The sequence below is a fragment of the Berghia stephanieae genome, chromosome 2, assembly GCF_034508935.2.
Source record: "Berghia stephanieae isolate SIO BIC M18660-M18661 chromosome 2, UCSD_Bste_1.3, whole genome shotgun sequence".
Taxonomy (NCBI): Eukaryota; Metazoa; Mollusca; class Gastropoda; order Nudibranchia; family Aeolidiidae; genus Berghia; species Berghia stephanieae.
Window position 1 is genome coordinate 114,290,608 of NC_088361.1, and position 25,647 is coordinate 114,316,254.

The following is a 25,647-nucleotide window of genomic DNA, read 5'->3' on the forward strand; positions in this document are numbered from 1 at the left end:
CCAGTTGACTACCGTACCCTGGAATAACTCGTATTATTAAAAATTTTGCCCAGAAAACTCGTCCTTCAAATGAAGAGTGGTTTTCTAAAACCTCCTTAACTCTGTTTTTCCCATTTTGAGATATTGAGGATTATTTCCCCTGAAATTTCTAATCCGGTCTATCATTATAACATGTTTTAACTTCAAATAGGGAATGAGATTAGCGGAAGAGTAGCGTCCCTTGATTGGACGTCACCCATAGTCTGTGACGTCACCGACGGAAAAGTTATTAGAAAGAGAACGTCATGTTGGTTGTGCGCATGCGTCTCTCGCGCTAATCTCATTCCATATTAATACAAATCTAGGAAAATTGGTGTGCCAAATGATGCTAAATTATACGCGTTTTCCAAGAGTACGGCAGTTAAGTGATAAATGCAGTCTCGAGGAAATGATGAGGATGGAATATATTTGGGTTAACAGAGCAGTCAAGAGAGAGAGAGAGATAGATAGATAGATAGAGAGAGAGAGAGAGAGAGAGAGAGAGAGAGAGAGAGAGAGATGTGCAATTTATATGGATTGCATGGTTAGGCGTTGTGGTCTTGTCATATGACACTCGCCATTGCTCTGATAGTTCTTTGGTTCGATCCGAGGAAAATGTTTTTTACTCGCACCCAGGAGTAAAATGATTACCTGGCTATAACAGCATTGCCTTTGTCGCGGAAAAGACTGTATTGACTTATTTCGTGTTGATATTGGCTTAGGGTCTTTTGTAAAGCGCTTTCAACACATTTAGTGGACATAGCGCTTTATTTTTTTTAATAAAGCTCAAATCTTTAGTGGACTGGATCCTATGACTAGTACGATTAAAATCAAGGGCTTTAATTCTTCCTCTCTCAGGATAGATTAATATACCACCAGAGAAGATAATATGCTGACTGGCCAAACCCTACCAATAAGAGCGGTGGAATGATCTTCAACGGACATCAAAATCACAAAGAACACTCTGGCCGCCAACAGATTAAGATATATTTAAAAGTATCTGGCAGATGAGCCCACTCTACATCAAGTGGGGGTTTGGTGAATTTGCAAACTTGTAAGGTTACGTAATTGTAGAGTAGTCTCGGTATCATCAATAATTGTTTAGTGGGTTCAGATAAATGATGCTTTATAAAAGTCCATGGTTTTAAGATGATTCCATTTATATTAAGCAAACAAAATAAACATTACATTTAAACTTTATAACTATTAAACAGAAATGAAAACTGGGCAACTATTTCGTAAAAGGAAGATGTGATAATGCATTACCTAAAGTGATAGTTTATTACATTGGTTTGAAAATAAAGTCTTTAAAAATTCCTATTCTACACAAATTATTATACGATTCATTAATGAGTACGCCCATCCGTGGCCTCTATAACAAATTGTGTTCATTTTTGTATTCCTGGAACAGATGCAAAGTTGAATTATCTCTTGAGAAATGTCCTTCCATTCTTTTACCAACATCACAGTTTGGTTTATATATATATATATATATATATATATATATATATATATATATATATATATATATATATAATTTTTCAATGAGCTTTTATATACCGGAATATCCACTAAACGTGCTCAAAGTGCTTTACAAGGGGTCCCTGACCAACAGCACCACTCAACATTTAGGACATGACGCTCGTCAGGCGATATTACATTTTTTTCCGGACAGACACAACGCTGTTAATGGCCAGGTATCCATTTACACATGAGTACGGTGAGAGAATGTTAGTAAAGACCACATAGTCGCACTATATATAAATAATGTCTGCTTTCCTGTCTCCAACCCAGTTCCAAAATATGTGCTCGATTGCGAAAGGTTGGGAGACTTCGGTGACTATGGAGAACTTCGTCTTTTTGTTTCTCTAAAAAGTTACACCAGATAGGTAGTGTTGACATTTGAAATCTTAATATAATCCAGAATTATATTTCAAATGTCACAAAAAATTACGTCTTGAACGAGGTTTATGGTGAGCAAAGATTATTTATTATAGCAATATTTCTTGTGTTATTGTTATTATTTTCTTATTGTTGAATTCATTATTTTGCAAGGACATGAGCAAACTGCTACAGTTACGACACGCACGGGTAAGTAAATTAAAGGGATCACATCACTTAATGCAAATTTCTAGGACATATAAATGCACAAGTACACAACCGATAAACACAATAACTTAAATTATACTTTATGATACAATAAAGAAATGACCTAAATTTATAGGGAAAAGAGTCTTACTTGTATCAAACCAACATAATTGTCATAAGCAGGGAACTGAAACCAAACCGCACTGAGTTCACAAAAACATCATGGCAGATATCAATAATAAAGATGTAAAATTCTTTGCAAACGCATTATTTCATTATCTGACCCCCCCCCCCCCCCCTCAAACCACTTCCCACCCAAATCACTCTGATTCAAGCTGACGTCATTTTGGGATGAAACAGACGCATTACCAATGATTCCCATTAGAAGTGCTGAGTTATTGCGTAAGAAACGGCCTTTATTGAACTCAATCAAAAATATTTTTATGATATTCGAAATTTAAACTTTAAACCCAATGTCAAGGTCTGGCTCTGGTTCACAACATAACCCTCGATATAAGTGAAGGGGTCCAATTAATATGTGACTTTCAAAACTTGCTAAGACGCTTTTATATAGAAAATAGATACCGCTTTCTTTCAATCTATTGGACAGAGAGAAAGTGATCTAACAAAACATTTAGTATGTTGATCTAAAATGCCTCTTTAACTCATATATGCATGACACAAAATGGCAGTCTTCTCTGAATGATGAAAATGATACTTAGAAGCTTTTGAAAGCGGCCTCCTCTTTATAGCATGATACATGACATTCATCAAGCATTGGATGCCTACAGTAAAAAGTCCCGACAACTACCTATCTACTACTAAATTAATTTTCTCCTTACTTATTTGTCTATCCATCTTTTTATCATATCTATCTATTTATCTATCCATCCATCCGTGTGTTTGTTTATCTCTCTGTTTGCCTGTCTATATAGCTACTCATTTTATTATATTTTTATCTATCGCCAATCGATTTTGTTTGTGTCTCTGTCTGCCCATGTGTTCCTTTTACCATGTCCCTCCGTTTCTTTCGCCATCTCTTCTAATATATCTCTCTCTCTCTCTCTCTCTCTCTCTCTCTCTCTCTCTCTCTCTCTCTCTCTCTCTCTCATTCTCCCTCTCTCTCTCTCTCCTCTCTCTCTCTCTCTCTCTCTCTCTCTCTCTCTCTCTCTCTCTCTCTCTCTCTCTCTCTCTCTTCTCCCTTACAAACCTCTCCCTTATGATATCTTGCACACTTTCCCCTACTCTCACACACACACAAACACACACACACACACACACACACACACAAACACACAATCAATCTTTTAAAATCAAAATTATTAGAGAAAAAAAAAACATATTTAGAACCAAACAATGGGTTGTCGTTTTTGGGTGTTTTTTTTTTTCAATATGTTCAATTATATTTAAGCTGACACCATTCCAGTGCGGAACAGAAAATAAAAATAATAGAAAGAATGAATAAGAAAGCTTAATGGCATTATTTCAAAATGTTATCAATTCGGCCTAACAACTAGGGGGGGGACAAACTTAAAGATTTTAGTTGATTCTCTCTTCCTCCAGAGAGAAATCATGTTACTGAGCGGTAAATGTCTCATACAATTGGGGTTTATTTTTTCCACGGTATGAAAAGGATGGTGAGATTTGATTTAAATCAGAATGGCCACTACCGTAAAGGAATTCAGTGTCGTAATAGTTTGTGTATGATTTGGGCATTTTACAAATTGAGAAACAGAAATCCTTAATTAGATCATTTGGGAATTTGGCTTGTTGCCGATGAAGGGTTCTAGCCTGAAACGTTCCTAAATTGTAATAAGCTTTCGTTGGAAGCCTTCGTCTTTTCACGATTAATAAATGAATGACTTTTATTTCAAGATTGATGAAATGTTTAAAGGAATTATTTCATCGTTCAAAAGCAGAAGAACATGAGAAAACGTTCGAAGAATGCTGAATTGTTGCTTTCACCTTGGCGTTGTATCAAATTACTTCTCATCCGGGTTCCACTTTACAATTAAAGACAAGATCAAGTAAAGCAATCATACCAATAAAGCAACATACAGATTTGAGGAACATGCATCTGATATTTAACTTAAAGGGAAGTATTACTTCAATTACATGTAGACAATAAAAATAATAAAGCAATTTATAGTCCATTTCCAAGAAGAGACCGTGGTCAATGCGCGCTAAACAATGCTTTCATTTTTCCCAAACAAGCCATATGGAACAGAATTTCTATTCCATACGGTACTGTCTGTTAGGCGCCCTTTATGTACTATATAATGTCCAAATATGTAAAGCACTGTACTGATTCACACCAATATCAAGTATAATAATATAATATGTAAAACCCTTACCGAAGGAAACAAATCTGAGTCAGAGTTCTACAACCATTATCAGCAACCGGTCATTGGCCATGCTAAACATTGCTTTGAGTTCTGAATGCATGACTGTACCACTAAACCACTGGCACCACTTCTATTAACAAATGCAACGCTTAATTGTGAATAAAGCTACTAAAATGCTGTTTTAAAGCCTCACAAATGAAGACAAAAGCAAAAGGAAAAGACTAGCCCACAGACAGACTTTACATACATTACAGCGGAAGATAAATTCTCGTAATGGGACTCTATTTTAAATTTCACATTTAAAGGATTATCACACAAACGGACCACACGTTACATTGTTTGTAATAACAACATAATCATGATAACAGAGAGATGATCATTCTTCCATAGATGAGATTGTCTATTCATTTGAAGCACACGGCCTCAAACGGGTAATGGGGGTTAGCCTGTAATCAAAAATATAAAACTTGGAATGGATGTGTTTATGTATTACGCATTCGTAATAGTGATTGCATTAACATTACATTTACGTTTTAGCGTCTTCGATTCAACAAGAAAAAAAGCCCAGATTAAAACCAGCTTAAAACAGATTAAATCACATTTACCTTTCAATATTGTAATTGTGAAACTAGAACATCTTTTAAAAGATTGACATTTGTAATGACAAATTATTCTGCTTTCTGTAAAAGGTCAAGGACAAACTTATACAGACTAACATGCAGAGAAGATTTGGGTAACCTCGGGGCGTTGTTCTAAACATAAAGTCACAACACAAAGGGACACACGAGCGAAAGGGTACCAGGTTCAACCAAGGATTCTCACCTACACTGAACAGTACTAGACCATTCGGTACCTGCAGAAGCCGGAAAGCGCTCTCGCCTGTAGATGTTTCAAAGGAAGTACAACTTATGTTCCGTTACTGTATAAATTGATCACCAAAGTTGTAGTAAGTATATTCCACGGGGCTAATGAACCTCTAGTCAATCAACCCATTCGCCAATACTAGTCATTGTTATGACATGTTAACATAATTTTTACTTTTGATTGACCTCGGAAAAAATAGATAAAAATATTCTAGTTTCGTAAGAAAAATATAGATAGATTTTTTGGGCAAACTTTCAACGTTGATTTCAGTCATCAAAGAGAGATATCTTTTTATTTTGTGTTTTTAAGATCGATAGTTAAAGGACGAGTTTTCATGCCAAATGTTTAAATACGGCAGTTAAATGATTAAAAAGAGACTTTTGAAAGGACAATTGAACAAACCAAAAAAGCATTTTCCTTCGGGATTCGGAGCGACAAACTTTAAAAAAAAAACAAAATCGGAAAGAGCAATAGCTACCCTAAATAATCCTTACATGTTTTACACCTTGTTCAAGTGTTAAAGGTTAGTATGTGTGCATGCGCGCGCGCGCGCGTGTGTGTGTATGTGTGTATGTGTGTGTGTGTGCTCGCGAGTTTGTAAATATTTAACTTCGGTCATTCCGTATTATGCCACACTACAAAATTTCATTCTTTGCTCTATATAATTCCTGGGAATCGAGGGAGGGAGTGGGGGGGGGGGGGGGGGGGGGCACGACTATAACTACCCTCACTCTTTTACCATGTAGATACGTATTTGGGGCTTGGGAGAGTAAAAAAAAGAGATTTATTGTGAACAGACATTCGACGTTAAAATGCAAAATCCTACTTAGATTTCAGGCTTTGGACGGGCTCAACTAGGACCAGAACAAATATTTTGAGACGCATTTTGAATGCAAAGAAATATGTCTCTGTGCGCAAGTCAAAAGCGACGTTAAAACATTAATTATCTATAAATTAGACACAAGACATTGAGTTGCCGAGACGACTCGTTTCTGTGTTTTTCCTGCAAGTACCCACCAACACTCATATATATATTATATATATATATATATATATATATATTTACTCTCTCTCTCTTTCTCTCTCTCTCACTCTCTCTCTCTCTCTCTCTCTATCTCTCCCTCTCTCTCTCTTCGTCATCTATGTGTAACCTGAGGAAGGCCAAAGGCCGAAACGTTTTCTTTTTGTTGTCCCATTTTACACGAGTCACATTTACTCCCTTTATTCTTTTCTCCAATTTTCTAAAGCAAGACAAATCAAGAATTCAGGACCGAATTTCCATCAATTCCAACAGCTTCTTATGGTTTTCACACTAGCCTACTATGTTATGAGGATCAGCCTAATCAGCAAAGTCCGGTCCGCATTCGTGCACCGTCGCGGACCCGCCTTGTAGCATCGTCACAACACATCGTTCAACTAGATGCTCTGCTGTTTCGGGTTCTTGCCCACATCGGGTACATGTAGGAACGCATTACGACATCGGCACTGCAAGTTGTCTGCGTAGCAACAGCATCATTTTGAGATTTTATAAAAACATTTTATTTTTTTTTAATTTAATCAAAATTTCAATTAACATATAGATGAAATCATAAAAGACAACATTCAGTTTTGAACTAAATAAAAATATCTTTTTCTAGTTGGGTGATGTATAGTCTCTGCTTAATGGTAGTGAAAGATATCGTTACGAACTGCCTCTGGTAGTATTATTCGTAGTAGTGGCTGTAGTAGTAGTAGTAGTAGTAGTAGTAGTAGTAGTAGTAGTAGTAGTAGTAGTAGTAGTGGAAGTAGTAGTAATAGTAGAAGAAGTAGAAGTAGTAGAAGTAGCAGAAGTAAAAGTGGTAGTAGTAGTTATTCTAGTGGTAGTAGTAGTAGTAGTAGTAGTAGTAGTAGTAGTAGTAGTAGTAGTAGTAGTAGTAGTAGTAGTAGTAGTAGTAGTAGTAGTAGTAGTAGTAGTAGTAGTAGTAGTAGTAGTAGTAGTAGTAGTAGTGTAGAGTAGTAGTAGTGAAGTAGTAAGTAAATGTAGAAGTAGATTAGTAGAAGTAGCAGAAGTAAAAGTGGTAGTAGTAGTTATTCTAGTGGTAGTAGTAGTAGTATAGTAGTAGTAGTAGTATAGTAGTAGTAGTAAGTATAGTAGTAGTAGTAGTTGAGTAGTAGTAGTGATAGTGAGTAGTAGTAAAGTAGTAAGAATAGTAGAAGTGTAGAAATAGCGAAGTAAAAGTGGTAGTAGTAGTTATTCTAGTGGTAGTAGTAGTAGTAGTAGTAGTAGTAGTAGTAGTAGTAGTAGTAGTAGTAGTAGTAGTAGTAGTAGTATAGCAGCAGTAATACTAACAGTAATAGTAATAATAGTAGTAGTAATAGTAGTAGTAGTATTAGTAGTAGTAGTAGTAGTAGTAGTAGTAGTAGTAGTAGTAGTAGTAGTAGTAGTAGTAGTAGTAGTATAGTAGTAAGTAGTAGTAGTAGTGGAAGTAGTAGTAATAGTAGAAGAAGTAGAAGTAGTAGAAGAAGCAGAAGTAAAAGTGGTAGTAGTAGTTATTCTAGTGGTAGTAGTAGTAGTAGTAGTAGTAGTAGTAGTAGTAGTAGTAGTAGTAGTAGTAGTAGTAGTAGTAGTAGTGGAAGTAGTAGTAATAGTAGAAGAAGAATGTAGTGTAGAGTAGAGAAGTAAAAGTGGTAGTAGTAGTTATTTAGTGGTAGTAGTAGTAGTAGTAGTAGTGTAGTGTAGTAGTAGTGTAGTAGTAGTATAAGTAGTAGTGTAGTAGATAGTAGTAGTATATAGAGTGAAGTAGTAATAGAGAGTAAAAGTGAGTAAGTAGTGTAGTAGTGTATTATGTAGTGTGTAGTGTAATAGTAGTAGTAGTAGTAGTTAGTAGTAGTAGTAGTAGTAGTAGTAGTATGCAGCAGTATACTAGTACGTAATAGTAATATAGTAGTATAATATAGTAGTAGTAGTAGTAGTAGTAGTAGATAGTAGTAGTAGTAGTAGTAGTAGTAAGTAGTAGTGTAGGGTAGTAAGTAGGTGGAAGTAATATAGCAGTTGTAGTATTTATAGTAATAATAATATATAATAGTATAGTAATAATAGTAGTATAGTAGTAGTAGTAGTAGTAGTAGTAGTATGTAGTATGAGTAGATAGTATAGATAGAGATAGTAGTTATGTATGAAAGTTATATAGTATTTTGAGTAGTAGGAGTAGGTATAGTGTGATAGTATAGTTATAGTGTAGTTATGTTAGTATAGAAGTTGTAGTAGTATGTGTAATAATATAATAAGAAAGTATATTTTAGTGTAATATGTAGATATTGATAGTGTATGAGTAGTATATAGTAAGTAGTTGATTATATATAGAAAATAAATAGAAAAGGTATTATTTAGTATTAGTAGAGTATATGATATGTTATTATTAGGTATAAGTATATTAGTATAGATGAGTTATGTTGTTATAGATAGGTTGAGTTATGGATAGTTGTATTAGTAGGATTAGTGGAGATTGTTGTTAGTAGTAGTAGTAGTAGTAGTAGTAGTTAGTAGTTATAGAAGTAGTAGTAGTAGTAGTGTAGTAGTAGTAGTAGTAGTAGTATAGTAGTAGTAGTAGTAGTATGTAGTAGTAGTATAGTAGTAGTATAGTAAGAGTAATCTTAGTATGTAATAGTAAGTAGTAGTAGTAGTGTAGTAGTAGTAGTTAGTAGTAGTAGTAGTAGTAGTAGTAGTAGTAAAAAGTAGTAGTAGTTAGTATAGTAGTAGTAGTAGTAGTAGTAGTAGTAGTTAAGTAGAGTAGTGTAGTAGTAGTAGTAGTAAGTAGTTAGTAGTAGTAGTAGTAGTAGTAGTAGTGTAGTAGTAGTAGTATTAGTAGTAGTGTAGTAGTAGTAGTATAGTAGTAGTAGTAGTAAGTAGTAGTAAGTGTAGTAGTAGTAGTAGTAGTAGTAGTAGTAGTAAGTAATAGTAGTAGTAGTGTAGTAGTAGTAGTAGTAGTTAGTAGTATAGTAGTAGTAGTAGTAGTAGTAGAGTAGTTAGTATTAGTAGTAGTAGTAGTAGTATAGTAGTAGTATAGTAGTAGTAGTAGTAGTAGTAGTAGTAGTAGTAGTAGTAGTAGTAGTGGAAGTAGTAGTAATAGTGAAGAAGTAGAAGTAGTAGAAGTAGCAGAAGTAAAAGTGGTAGTAGTAGTTATTCTTGTGGTAGTAGTAGTAGCGTAGTATGTATAGTGTAGTTAGTAGTTAGTAGTAGTAGTTAGTAGTAGTAGTATGTAGTATTAGTAGTAGTAGTAGTAGTAGTATAGTAGTAGTAGTAGTAGTATAGTAGTATGTAGTAGTAGTAGTAGTATAAAGTAGTAGTATAGTAATAGTAGTAGTAGTAGTGGAAGTAGTAGTAATATAGTAGAAGTATGTAGTAGAAGTAGAGAAGTAAGGTAGTAGTAGTTATTCTAGTGGTAGTAGTAGTAGTAGTAGTAGTAGTAGTAGTAGTAGTAGTAGTAGTAGTAGTGTAGTAGTAGTAGTATAAGCATAATACTAAGTAATAGTATAATAGTAGTAGTAATAGTAGTAGTAGTATAGTAGTAGTAAAGTAGTAGTAGTAGTAGTAGTGTAGTAGTAGTAGTAGTAGTAGTAGTAGTGGTAGTAGTAGTGTGGAAGTAATAGCAGTTAGTAGTATTTAGTAAGTAATAATAATAATAATAGTAATAATAATATAATAGTAGTAGTAGTATAGTAGTAGTAGTAGTAGTAGTAGTAGTAGTAGTAGTAGTAGTAGTAGTAGTAGTAGTTGTAGAAGTAGTAGTAGTAGTAGAGAAAGTAGTAGTTAGTATAGTAGTAGTAGTAGTAGATAGTAGTAGTATAATAGTAGTATAGTAGTAGTAGTATAGTAGTATGTAGTGTAGTAGTATAGTCAGCAGTAATAGTAATAGTAATGGTATATAGTAGTAGTAGTAGTAGTAGTAGTAGTAGTAGTAGTAGTAGTAGTAGTAGTAGTAGTAGTAGTAGGTAGTAGTAGTAAGTAGTAGAAGTAATAGTAGGTATAGTAGTAGTAGTAGTATTAGTAGTAAGTAGTAGTAGTAGTAGTAGTAGTAGTAGTAGGTAGTAGAAGTAGTAGTATGTTAGTAGTAGTAGTAGTAGTAGTAGTAGTAGTAGTAGTAGTAGTAGTAGTAGTAGAAGTATAGTAGAGTAGTGTAGTAGTAGTAGTAGTATAGTAGTAGTAGTAGTAGTATAGTAGTAGTAGTAGTAGTAGTAGTAGTAGTAGTAGTAGTAGTAGTAGTAGTAGTAGTAGTGGTGGTGGTGGTGGTGGTGGTGATGGTAGTAGTAGTAGTAGTAATAGTAGTAGTAGTAGTAGTAGTAGTAGTAGTAGTAGTAGTAGTAGTAGTAGTAGTAGTAGTAGTAGTAGTAGTAGTAGTAGTAGTAGTAGTAGTAGTAGTAGTAGTAGTAGTAGTAGTAGTAGTAGTAGTAGTAGTAGCCAAAAGGAAGAGATGTGGAGGAGAAGGGGTAAGGCCATAAGGAGTAAGAAGAAACGGAGGAGCATTATAGGGAATAGAGTGACTAAGAAGAGAAGGGGAATTGGAGAACTAAAACGACGAGCGGTAGTAATCCTCGGAAAGAAATGAGTAAAGGACATGTTTGAATTTATGTGCCTTGTTGAGGAATTGTAGAGGAGAGCAATTACAAAAATAATTTTTGAGGAAAGAAAAAAAATATGTAAAGATTATTCCTAGAGTGCTGAAGATGTTTTTGCCGCTTTTGCTAACAACGATGACGATGTCGACGTTGATAATGGTGATGATGATGATGATGATGATGATGATGATGATGATGATGATGATGGTGATGATGATCATGATGATGATGGTGATGATGGTGATGATGGTGATGATGGTGATGATGATGATGATGATGGTGATGATGATGATGATGATGATGATGATGATGATGATGATGATGATGATGATGATGATGATGATGATGATGATGGTGATGCTGCTGACGATGATATTGATTACATAAAATGAAATTCGCTTTAATAATCTCATACGGGAAATTTTCTTCGGGTCTATTCGAAGGGAAGACTGATATAACCCACGCATCAGCCGCAGTGTAGCGCCGCAAACTGAGCTAGGGCGAGGCGATTTGCTCAAGGCCAGACATTGCAGCGCGATTTCGAACTCGGTACTTTTCGGATACGAAGGAAAGACCTTACGACTGAGCCACGCTGATTGTGATAAAGACGACGACGACGATAATGATGATAATAAATAATGATGAAGATGATGAAAGTAGATGTGCTCGTAGTGGCTTTAGATCAGATGAATGTCAATGTTTATTTACAGCGATACGCTTTTGTCAACACATTTCTGTGGCTATAAATAGACTTTGAAATCAATGCCAAGAGTGAGGCGTTGCCACATTCAACAGCAATCGATCGTGTAATTAAAGGTGGGTTATCCTCTACGATAGCAACAGATCAAGTGACCGCATCAACCAGGAAATGACAGCAGCTCTCTATAAATATGACTCAACAGTCAGCAAAATAATACCCAGTTTCTGTCATAATAGGATTGGTCTGTTGACAATATGGTGGAGTGTGTCCAAAAAGGACCAGAATGGACCAGAATGGACCAGAAATAAATTTCGCGGAACAGGAAATATATAGAACTCTGTAGCCGCCAGACTTTATCTCATCGAAGTTTTTTTTAAATTTAACACAATTAAACCAATATATTGAAATTATATACATCACTTTTAATCAAGATTGTTTCAATCACCGCACCGCACAAATGTCATATCAAAGATTTGGTCGTAATTTCAACTTTTGATGTTATATGTCGATCCCTCATTTTGAGTTAAGACTGCTCTGTAACATTTCCCCATAACACAATAAACTTTCTAGTGTATTTAATAGTAGTAATTCAATCCACTGCATTCTGAATTGATTTTTATAACGCTGCTTCTGTTCAAAATGTTGTACCACCGTTAATAAACGTCAATCACCAAATCTATGGTCGGAGGATCAAAATTTGAAGTCTACATACGAGGATTTGAGCACCATGTTTTATTTAATTCTCAGCGGATTGATCTCTGCAATGGTGCGCAAAGCTCGTATTTAGACTTCAGAGTTTTGATCCGCCGATCGTGAAAATCGGGACTCTAGAGGTTTGGTCCGCCGACCATCGAAATGCTGTATTCATTGGGTTCAAGTCAGGGTTCATAGGACGCCGTTTATATTTGGAAATAATTTGAATATGGTATGATAGGATATGAATAATGAAAATTATATAAAATACTTATAAGAAATAAGTATTTCCGACTTTATCCCAATAGGTGATTAGGTTGGGGTTTTTTTATCGATCGGGCAACTTTTCACAATAACAACACTGCACTGCTAAAACAAGACGCAAATTTTGAAAGTTTTCAAATCATGATTTTGAACAACTTCGGTATGACCGTCATTGTTTCTTAACCCAAAGAGCATTTTGATTAAACTTGGCGGGTGTTAGATTAAGATTGTTGCTGCTTGTAAATTATCGAATATTTCTGATTTTCTACTTCGTGATGAATATAATAATATATTCTCTTTCACGTCATTACTTAATTATCCAGGTCCTGCGCTTTCACGCCTCCACGACAATCTGTCCTCTGCCTCCCTCGTGTACTCGGAGTTTGTAGGGATGTTGCTCGTTGATAGCCTAAAGCTGGCCAAAAACGTCAACCTCAACTGACGACCACGAGCTCTTTTCCCTCTTTGTAGCCACTGAGTGTTACGTTTTCAATGTGCCCTCGTCGCCACACATGGCCAAGAAAGCCCATTTGCCTTTTTCTAGTAGTTGTTGCAATCTGTATGGGTTTCCCTATTCTATGCTAAACTTCAACGTTTGTTATTCTATCTGACCTTGGATGTTTAGCATTTCGAAAGCTTCTATGTGGTTTTGGCATTCCATGTCTAGAGTCCAGGATTCAAGCGTGTTTAAGTTTCGTGTTTAATTTAAAATTGGTGGCAGAGATGACTGGTCTTATGTTGTGGAAGGTGTTTTTAGCGATCGATATTCTTTGTTTTATTTCTAAAAAAATTCTAGCGTCATACGTGATGGTTGCATCGAGATATTATATTTTTAAATTTGTTTGATGGTTTCGCCTTTGCTGGGGAAAAGACAGATCTTGGTTTGTTTGTTAACGACCATGCACCCAGTTTTCTTGACGTTGAGCAAAAGTCCCTTTGCTCCGCTACCAGCCACTAATTTGTCATTGAAGGTTTTCTGGTGTGTAAGCCATATGAACAGCATAGTCTGCACACATTAAGTAATTCAAAATCTCACCTCCAACACAGATGCCTTGTACTTCTTCAATGTCACGGAAGATATGGCGAAAAAACATGTCCTTGTGTCACTCATTTTTTAATATTAAAAAATCGGAGGTCTCATCTTGCACGTGTTGTTTGGTTTCAGGACACTTTTTCATAAGGCGAAGGTCATAATGCTCTATTCCAATGGATGTGAGTACTTCAAAAAAGTTCTTTATGTTTAACCAAGTAGAGGGCTTTTGAAAAATCCACGAAGCAGAGGTACACGATTTTCTGTTTCTCATTTGGATATATCATTCCAGTGCTTGTCAATATCTTCTGTTGCTGTCAAATATTCCAGTTTTTGTTCTACGGCATCTTTGTATTTTTCCACGGTTGGAGCAACTTGTCTTAGTATATCAATTTGTCTTAGTATATCAATTTGTCTTAGTATATCAATTTGTCTTAGTATATCAATTTGTCTTAGTATATCAATTTGTCTTAGTATATCAATTTGTCTTAGTATATCAATTTGTCTTAGTATATCAATTTGTCTTAGTATATCAATTTGTCTTAGTATATCAATTTGTCTTAGTATATCAATTTGTCTTAGTATATCAATTTGTCTTAGTATATCAATTTGTCTTAGTATATCAATTTGTCTTAGTATATCAATGTGTCTTAGTATATCAATTTGTCTTAGTATATCAATTTGTCTTAGTATATCAATTTGTCTTAGTATATCAACTTGTCTTAGTATATCAATTTGTCTTAGTATATCAATTTGTCTTAGTATATCAATTTGTCTTAGTATATCAATTTGTCTTAGTATATCAATTTGTCTTAGTATATCAACTTGTCTTAGTATATTAATTTGTCTTAGTATATCAATTTGTCTTAGTATATCAATTTGTCTTAGTATATCAATTTGTCTTAGTATATCAAATGTGTCTTAGTATATCAATTTGTCTTAGTATATCAATTTGTCTTAGTTATATTTTAATTTTTTGTCTTCAGTAATATAATCTTGTCTTAGTATATAACAATCTTGTCTTAGTATATCAACATATTGTCTTAGTTATCAATTGTCTAGATACAATGTCTTATATTCAATTGTCTTAGTATATCAATTTGTCTTAGTATATCAATTTGTCTTAGTATATCAATTTGTCTTAGTATATCAATTTGTCTTAGTATATCAATTTGTCTTAGTATATCAATTGTCTTAGTATATCAATTTGTCTTAAGTATATATCAATTTGTCTTAGTATATCAACTTGTCTTAGTATATCAATTTGTCTTAGTATATCAACTTTGTCTTAGTATATCAATTTGTCTTAGTATATCAATTTGTCTTAGTATCATCTTAGATTCATTCGATCATTAGTCTATAATCAATTTGTCTTAGTATAATCATAACTTGTCTTAGTATATCAATTTGTCTTAGTATATCAATTTGTCTTAGTATATCAATTTGTCTTAGTATATCAATTTGTCTTAGTATATCAATTTGTCTTAGTATATCAATTTGTCTTAGTATATCAATTTGTCTTAGTATATCAATTTGTCTTAGTATATCAATTTGTCTTAGATATCATTTTTCTTAGTATATCAATTTGTCTTAGTATATCAATTTGTCTTAGTATATCAACTTGTCTTAGTATATCAATTTGTCTTAGTATATCAATTGTCTTAGTATATCAATTTGTCTTAGTATATCAATTTGTCTTAGTATATCAATTTGTCTTAGTATATCAATTTGTCTTAGTATATCAATTTGTCTTAGTATATCAATTTGTCTTAGTATATCAATTTGTCTTAGTATATCAATTTGTCTAGTATATCAATTTGTCTTATATATCATTGTCTTAGTATATCAATTTGTCTTAGTATATCAATTTGTCTTAGTATATCAACTTGTCTTAGTATATCAATTTGTCTTAGTATATCAATTTGTCTTAGTATATCAATTTGTCTTAGTATATCAACGTGTCTTAGTATATCAATGTGTCTTAGTATATCAATTTGTCTTAGTATATCAACTTGTCTTAGTATATCAATTTGTCTTAGTATATCAATTTGTCTTAGTATATCAATTTGTCTTAGTATATCAACTTGTATTAGTATATCAATTTGTCTTAGTATATCAATTTGTCTTAGTATATCAACTTGTCTTAGTATATCAATTTGTCTTAGTATATCAACTTGTCTTAGTATATCAATTTGTCTTAGTATATCAACTTGTCTTAGTATATCAATTTGTCTTAGTATATCAACTTGTCTTAGTATATCAACTTGTCTTAGTATATCAATTTGTCGTTTTGGCTCTTGTCGAAGTCTTTATTATCGTCAGCTTTAATTTAAGACCACTTCAAAAACCCACTCTCCAATGAAGGTATTGAAAACCTTTTTCTACAGGGAAAATTAACCCTTTATTTCGTGCCGACAAGAAACACATTTTACAAAACGGAATACAATTTTTTAAAATAAAATCTAGTATTTATCTGTAATTTTGCGTAATTGGTGTTACTTAGTGGTCTTGTTATCGTTTCGTTTAAGAGCTAATATATTCTAGAAACCTTTAAATGCTCTGTGTAACTTTCATGCACAGATGCAATTTATCAAAATTATATAATCAACGTTAATTTGATAATATTGAGTGTTAAATATCTAATACACAAATAAGTGTTATAGTCAATATTCGTAGTATAATTATCTCTAATTACATTCATTTGACATATCCAAACTTATACATTCGAGAGTTTCAAATAATTGAGATACAAAATGCAATAAGATCTAATCTCACATTAAAATTATTCATCGAAATCAAATAGTATGTTGGTAAGTTCTTTACCAATGAAATTTTAAAAATATCAATTGAATTAGTATTTTTTGCTTCAAACTGAAGATTATTCCGGCTTCTGACCATACGTCAAACTGAAAAAGAGATATTATATGATTAGTATTTTAAGATCTCAATGAAATAAGTACCGATGGTCAATAACTTAAAAGAGGATGAAAGACAAAAAAAGAGATTGTGAGTTTCAACAGAGAACTTTTTAATGTCTGTACATGTTGCCAGTCTTTCTCGTTGAAAATATGTAAAGCCTATGAATGAATAACAGCGAATAGCAGTCGAAAAATTGCTTCATATATATATATATATATATTACCATTATGAGATTTTGTTATTCGATGTATTTTACCCAAAAAAAATATTCATATATTATCTATTCACTTTTAGATTAATGTTGCAAAACTGTTAAAACAGGCAGTTTACGTTTATGTATAAGTTTTCATGATACAGACAATTGTTTGGGTAATTACGGGTCTTCAATGGATGGAAATATTTTTCTCTCATTCGATAGGGTTTATGTCAAGTGAGACTGCTGGCCACAGGATCATATCACCCACTCCCAGTTATTCCAAAGCTGTGAGTAAGGGCTACACAGAGATAAGGATGGTTCCACATTTTCACAAACCATTATCGTACCTCACACCATAATAGACCCAGTTTCCCAATTTGTTGTTTCAAATATAAACTTCATTAAGAGCCAGAGTTTACTCCGGTTTCTATAGCGTGAAACGGACACGAGCAATCGCTTGCTATCATTTAGATAGATATAAGGTTATAGAAAACACAGTAAGTGACTTCCCTCCCGATTATGGGAACCCCACCCAGAATCCTGTAGATGTTGGGTAGTTTCATTGCTATCCACTTTTCAACCTACAGAAACTGGAATAAAGGTCGGCTCAAAAAAAAATACTGATGAAGGAGTAAGTTAATAACCGTCCCCTATCCCTCAACGAAAAAAAATGGGTTAAATCGAAATTGAAAGCCCCTTTCCCGTGAGGAGGCAAACTCAACGAGTATTGCTTTTAATAGCATTCGTGTATATTTCAGTACCGAATGCATGGTGGTCTCAAAGAATGACAACAACACGACCTTCCATTTGTCAAGCAAAGGAGAGACCATCAAACAAGTAAAGAAATTTAAATATTTAGGCACTATCATCACCCATGACGCACGTGACATCGAGGATATAAAATAAAGAATAGCAATAACAAAAAACGTGTTCCATAAAATGCGACCAGTTGTGTCAATCAACAACCAAACTTGAAGACCAGAATGAAAGTAGTTGAAACATATGTTATAAGTACCTTTTTATACGGTTGTGAAACGTGGACGCTTGATAAAGAATGTACGAGGAGGTTAGAGGCATTTCAGATGTGGGTGTATAGAAGAATGTTGAGGGTATCATGGACAGACAGGTGTACGAACGAGGAAGTGTTGGAGAAGGTGAGAAGGAGAAGAATACTGATCGATAACATCAGAAAGAGGCAATTACGCTTTCTGGGACATGTGTGGAGTAGAGACAAAGAATGACTTATCTCAATAACCTAAGAATGGCCAAATGTGACTTAAAAAGCAAAACAGATTTCATGCGCACCGCAGAGGATCGTGATTCGTGAAGACAGCTGACCGGCAACGTACTCAAGAGTACAAGCCAATGATGATGATGATGATATTTCAGTAATGATAAAGTTACTCTGACTGGACAGTTTTGTAAGATAGGGCAAAAGTCAATTAGGTACTGGATGGCTGACAAAAGACAAAAGATGAGTTTTTTTTACTCACGATTGTTGTATAAACCAATTATGTACTTATTAACCACTATCCCGATTTGTTTGTTTTTAGGAGTGGCATCTTGAATACGAAACTTTTAAGTCATTTCAGCTACGGTTAAATGGAAAAAAGGATTGTACGCTCAAAATAGTATAGATCTGCAGTTAAATGCACCTAATGAAAAGTAGAGCAAAGGGGAATAGATCAAACAGGGAAAAGAATTAGATTCCAATATGCTAAGTTTGAGACCAGATAAAGATCCTTACCAGATAAAAACATAGGATTCTGCTAAGAGGATCGTGGAAATGTGTGGCTATGTGGTCTAGTGGTATGACACTCGCTTTCGGATCGAAAGGTCCTGGGTTCAAGTCTCGCGTTCGGCGCATAGTTGAGTCCTTGGAAAAGGCTCTTTACTCACATTCTCTCACCGTACTCAGGTGTAAAATGAGTACCTGGCCGTTAACAGCGTTGTCTTTGTCCGAAAAATTGTAATATCGCCTAACAGGCGTCATGTCCCGTCCTACATGTTAAATGTTATTGTTGACCAGGGATCCCTTGTAAAGCGCTTTGAGCACATTTAGTGGATATTGTGCTATATAAAGCTCTTTTTCTTTAAGCTCCAAAAAAATGCTTACAAAACATATTCATATTAAAATATGTCGCAATGCTTAGCACATGAATGAAAAAGGAAACGGGGACAACTCTACAGTTCTTTGCATCCATTAAACCTGCAACACCTGAGTCTCCTAGAGTTTCTGTGGCATGGATAAAACAGTTAAATTGCATGCTACCCTTTGTATTGAACCCCTGATCGACAACTTCATTCTAGCTTGGCTAACAGAAGAAGAAGAAAAAAACAATCTAATGTGATGATTGATCATCTATGATAGAACCAATTCTAAAAGAAAAGTTCGTTGAATGCCAAGTTTTTAAATATGAAAGCCTACGTTCTCCATAATTTATGGAAGGGCAGAAAACTAGGTAAAATAGTAAAGGTTAGGAAAAATAGTTTTTTTTAAAAAATACCTGTGATTGCTGAGCTCATGACATTTAAATAGGATATTAGAGAATTGCTTAAACAACTGTTTATCATCGTTTCCATTATTAATGGTCTTGAAAGGTCTATAGGTGACACATATAATATAACGCAAAAATATGTGTTATAAACGAGATACATGGATATTTATGCATTTGAAAGAGTAGGTACTTATTTAAGTTCAAATGAATAGAATGCTATACCACAACTAGACTTTTATATATATCGCAAAATCTAATAAACGTGCTCAAAGCGCTTTCTAAGGGTCCCAGTCCATCAGCAACACGTAACATAATCATCATCATATCTTGTCGCGCCAGTGAGTCAGCCAGTCCCGGGCAGTCTGGTTGCATTCCCTCAGGTCAGCATTGGTGCAGTGAGGTCCCAGCGAGCATTCGGACAGGATGTGGTCCATGGTCTGTCTGGGGTGACCGCATGGGCATTCAGTGCCCGGTGAGATTTTCCATTTAAAGAGATTGGTGACGGTGTTTCCCACCTTTGCTCTAGCTCTGTTCAACGCCACCCAGTCTTTTCTCTTGAGGTCTGTGCCTGCTGGGAGCTTTTCTGTTGGGGCTGGAGGGCATCGTTTGCTGTCTTGTTCCATTCTACCCATTTGTCCAGGCGGAAGAATGCTGAATGGTCTGGGTGAAGGCTCTCTATTGTGAGGAAGCTTTTCCTTGATTTGAGCCTGCTTTTGGGGCAATTGTGGTCATAAAGGTGGTGTCTCTGGTCCATTTCCTGTTTGTATTTTTGTATTTGGGCATGAGTTTCCCTCCGGATGTGTGGTGGGGCTATTCCTGCTGCACGGTAGACCAGTGGTAATGGTGTTGCTCTCAGCTGGCCCGTTACGATCCGGCAGGCGTTGTTGAGCTCGGGGTCTAGCTTGGAGGCATGGCATGATCGGGCCCATACAGCTGAGCAGTACTCCGCAGTTGAGAAGCTGAGGGCCAATGCTGTGGTCCTTAGAGTTTTAGGGTCAGTTCCCCAGTTCATGTTTGTCAGCTTTCCAAGGAGGGCATTTCGCGTGGACACTTTTGCCTTGGTCTTCCTCACGTGTTCTCTGAAGGACAGAGTCCGATCAAGCGTCACTCCGAGGTACACTGGGTGGTAGTTGTACTCTAATGTCTGGCCATTCCACTTGATGTTAAGTTTTTTGTGGGCTTGGTGGTTGTTGAGGTGAAATGCACACACTTGTGTTTTCCCTGGGTTGGCGTTCAGCGAGTTTTTAGTGTAGTACTTTGTAAGGGTGTCTAGGGCATTTGTCAGTCTGCTCTCGATTGGTTGGAAGGACACATCCTGTGTTGCGAGGCATAGGTCATCAGCATATATGAATCGGCGGATTTTTGGAAACTCAGGCTGATCATTTGTATATATGTTGAAAAGTGTTGGAGCCAGCACTGATCCATGGGGAAGACCATTCTTCTGGGTGCGCCACCTGCTCTTACGGCCATCCATTTCAACAAAGAAGCGCCTGTTTTCGAGAAGTGACTGGATGATATTTACAATTTTCTTATTCTTTATCATTTTAGCCACTTTGAGGAGTAGGATATTGTGATTTACTGTGTCATAGGCTGCAGTGAGGTCGACGAAGACTGTAACATAATAATATAGATCGATACATGGCGCCCGTTAGGCGATAGTACAACGCTATTGACGACCATGTACTCATTTTACACCTGAGTACGGTGGGATAATGTTAGTAAAGAGCCTTTTCCAAGGACTCACCTATGCGCCGAGCGAGGCTCGAACCCAGGACCTTCCGATCAGAGAGCGAGTGTCACACCACAAGACCACATAGCCGCATGCACAAGTAGCCTTGACAGTCTAATTTGTAGCCCAATCAAATAATTTTTGTTTAATTTTGTACATGACTTGATTTTATCATTCTCTTTGTTCTAGCATTAAAACAAGCAGGAATTAATTAACACCTGAGTTGAGTGCCATGAGTTGTGCATTTTCCCAGTGGCCTGACGCCAGGGCTAATTGTCATTAATTAAACTGTCATTTATTTGGGATCAATGATATTATATTAGGACTTTAAAGAGGTCGAAATACCGTTTTTTTAAAGTTGAAAACAGGCACTAGTGCAAAAGAATACTCTACAAAGTGAATATAACAGTGCCGGATAAAGTAGAAGATAATAAGATATTTTTTTAAAAATCAAAACATCAGCCTTACTGAGCCGAGAGTTTAAATACGTAACGAATTGATTAGCCATAAAGATAAATAATGGTACCACATACATACAATAAGTGCACACAATCATATGTTATGTTTTATGAACATAAACAAACGATATTAACATATCCGCACAGAGGCATACAATCCAAAAACATACAATCCAAAAATAAAAATCATTATGTGATACCAGATTATCTGACATTCTAACATTAATTTCACAGCCAGTGACTATATTTATCTTTTTTATTATTAAGATCTTTTGCAGCGATAGCGACCTTATTGGATTATTTCAATGCCAGTAAAAAGGAAAATGATAGAGGGAAAGTTAAAAAGCACCAAAAAAAAAGATGCATATCAATCATATCTAGCAATGAACTAAACAATCAATCTTTTCGAAGTTATTTTCGGGAGGCGTCTTTGGAGAATGAGCCTTCACATGACACGCAAGAGATCTTTCTTAAGAGTCACAAGCGATTTTCCATCGAATGTCAAGCGAAGAGATTGACTCGGTGAATAAACTTTTAGTTTGTCGTTGAGATGTTTGGTTGACATGTGTTAGGATATGTGAAGCACAGTACCAGAACTTTGTATAATACATTTTGGTTCCCTTAACTGGAAGACAATGAAGTTCTTTTAGCACGTGTGACGGATGGTGTTTAAGGACTAATTTAGCAATATATATACAGACAGATAGAGTGATAGATAGATAGATAGATAGATAGATAGATAGATAGATAGATAGATAGATAGATAGATAGATAGATAGATAGATAGATAGATAGATAGATAGATAGATAGATAGACAAAGACAGAAAGGAAAACAGATATTATAGGGATGTATAAGACACAGTAAGTGACCTTCCTGTCCACTATGCGAGGTCAATAACCCCACCCAAAGATATATGGATAGATAGATAGATAGATAGATAGATAGATAGATCGATACATAGATATATACATAGATAGATAGTTAGATAGATAGATAGATAGATAGATAGATAGATAGATAGATAGATAGATAGATAGATAGATAGATAGATAGATAGATGCATAGATAGATAGATAAATAGATAGATAAATAGATAGATAGATATTGAATCGTGTTGAATGCAAATATAGTAAAGAGAAGAAGAAACGACATCACTATCGGATCGTACACCCATGCGAACATCATAGGTATATGATTCAAGGGTGATGCTCCCATCCAACCACCCGCTACTATCCTATCCTGCTTCTTTGGTTTGTGATTGTATTTTTGACAGGGGATATTTTTTTTCTGTAAATCTTCTGCCTGTTTGTTCTTGGTTATTTATAATTTAGCTTATGATATCTTTAGGTTATGATTTTGATTTACATTTGTACTATTTTTGTTAGATTGCTTGTTTTTTTTGTTTCAGCGGTCTCTCATATAACCTCAATTGTGTTGGAAGAGACCTAAAACAACAAACAAACAAAAAAAAAAAAAATGCAAATATGGTACGAATAGTCCTCGACATGTAACACTCAGTCCTGACGATGGCTGAAAGGCCTGAAACATCGATGTAGACTGACTTCAACATCGTGGTAAATATTACAATAATAGATAGATAGATAGGTAGATAGATAGATAGACAAATTGAAAGAGAGAGAGAGAGAGAGAGAGAGAGAGAGAGAGAGAGAGAGAGAGAGAGAGCGTGCGTGTGACCGTGTTTGCGTGTGTGTTGGGGAGGGAGGAGGGGGGGGGGGGGGGGGGGAGGGAGTGTCTACTACTTCAGACAAAGTAATAACCCCTCCATTCTTCCTTATATTTTGTTACAAGGAAATTCGGAGACAATTTTCATTTTCATCCGCTATTCTGAAGCATTACCCCGTTTTTATTCTTCCCTCATATATTTCGATGAATCAACAGGTAAAAAATACATGTCTTTTTTTACCGAATTTGACAAGCAGATGTTTATATTAGTATATCAATATATTATTATATAATATTATATTATGTATACATTTTATTCTCAACACAGTAAAGGTTTTTTTTTTTTATTATGCACAAAGAGAAATGTCCTATATTTTGCTTGTGATTCTATGAAGTCACTATCGTGTACAACAATAATGATGTTAAAGAGGCACATTAGAAAGTTTGGAAATCATGGACATTTGATAATTTAAGAAACTATAATACTATTGGGAGTCATCTCAATCAATAGATGTATGAATCGAGATGATTATATATATATATATATATATATATATATATATATATATATATATATATATATATATATATATATATACATACAGAATGGATTATGCCGACTGAGGAAGTGTGAACTAAAGGAAAAACACAGAAACGAGTCGTCTCGGCAAAAAATGTGAGTGAAAATTTACATTATATACATACATACATATATATATATGTATATATATATATATATATATATATATATATATATATATATATATAATATATAATATATAATATATAATATATATATATATATATATATTATATATATATATATATATATATATATATATATATATATATATATATATAGTCGTATTTAACTAGGAAAAAGAGGGTGTTCTAATACAAAAAGAGACGTTTCTTTTTTAATCGGATCCCTTCAAAAAAAAAAAATAATAAATAATAAAACATAATAACAGAATTTAGTTATTTGTGTGGCAACCCCCCCCCCCCCCTCCCCCCTCCCTTTCCCCAAATGAAATAATTAAATAAATAAAGACACACCCTAGCAACTAAACAAAGAAAGATGGTCCTTTCTATAGTTTGTCAAAGGCTTTATGCTGCCAGCTAATTTCTTAGCTTGCTTACAATTTACACAATTCACCACGACATAATATACATGTAACACATCAACTCTAAGCGGCATTAAATCGGCCACAAAACAGATGTCAAGATATGATTTTAAAATAAAAAGTAGCCTTTCGAGCCATTTAGCCCATGAAGCTGGAGTTTACTCCGGTTTGCATAGCGTGAAACGAAATACAGCAATTGATTGCTACCCTTTGGATAAGATCCAACGAACCAATCACTGCTGCGTGGACCGTTTACAGGTGTCGGTCATAAATAATCTAAAATTGATCAGACTCAAAGTTATTCAAAATTTATTGTACATTGTGATTTGTACCGTATGTAATACGCTTCAACAACATGTCGCCACTTCCCTCGTAATGACGCATGGTAACTTAGTAACTGGCTCTAAACTATCGGAACAATGGCGGACGCCCTTATGAAATATTTCTCCGACGAGCATAAAAGCGTATCCAGAGGAGGGAAAACATTATAAATCTGATAATGTTTTGACTTTTAAACATTCTGCTCACAAGACATATGAAAATTTCTAGCCAGCATGAAGAATAACAAGTACCGATTTTCTTTGTTTAGAACCAGGATGGCCGCCGTTGCTGGGCGGCGTGACATCAGACTATTTAATCCAATTGGTAAGAAGGGTACGAAACTTTATGCCACCTCTTGGGAATTTCCTTGGAAAGTTAGGGAGAACAGCTGCAGTGGAAACAGACATCGGCCTGGCGAAAACAAAAATTATGGGATCCTTTGTTTCGTAGGGATGAGCCGGATGCTAAAAAGTCAAATCAAAGCCTAAACTGGTCAAACCATTTTTGTGGTCGACAGTAGAATTCAGGTTTGAGGCGATAATGGGTATAATTAGTGAATTATATAAAATAGAAGCAAACTAAGAAAATAGCTGGCGGTATAGATAGAACGAAATTGACGTCACTCAGGTCTTTGTTATTGGTTTTTTGTTTTGGTTTTTTTTTTTGCCATCCGCGTTTATGAGTAATTCTCACTAAACTGTTTTAATCTGACTATAAATGATCATGGTTACACAACAATTTGTGTGTTGGTCCGTTATACTTCCGGATGGCAATGTTGTGAGCTTCTTAGCCAAGCGCATACTATCTATAAAAGATATGACAACCTGTAGAAAGGACTATCTTTCTTTCTTTAGTTTCTAAGGTTTGTTTTTATTTTATTTTTATTATTTGAAAAAGGGGGGGGGGGGGGGGGGGGTTGACACAGAAATAACTAAATTTTGTTTTTCTTTGAAGGGATTCTGATTTTTTCTGTTATTGTTACTTGGCAACCTAAAACATGATATTTCCTCTCTTCAGTAAAGCATACAAACCGATCAACGCAAGTCTGATTGACATTTCTGGTTATAAATAATTCCATTTTCAGCATCTTAATCATTCCGAAGCAACACCGTTTTGGGGC

General features: G+C 34.8%; 1 protein-coding gene across 14 annotated transcripts in view; it reads right to left on the bottom strand.

The window, feature by feature from the left end:
- The window catches only part of LOC144966304 (ras-specific guanine nucleotide-releasing factor 2-like), a 376,265-nt gene that overhangs the window by 37,964 nt on the left and 312,654 nt on the right, over nucleotides 1-25,647 (bottom strand). The window lies entirely within an intron of this gene.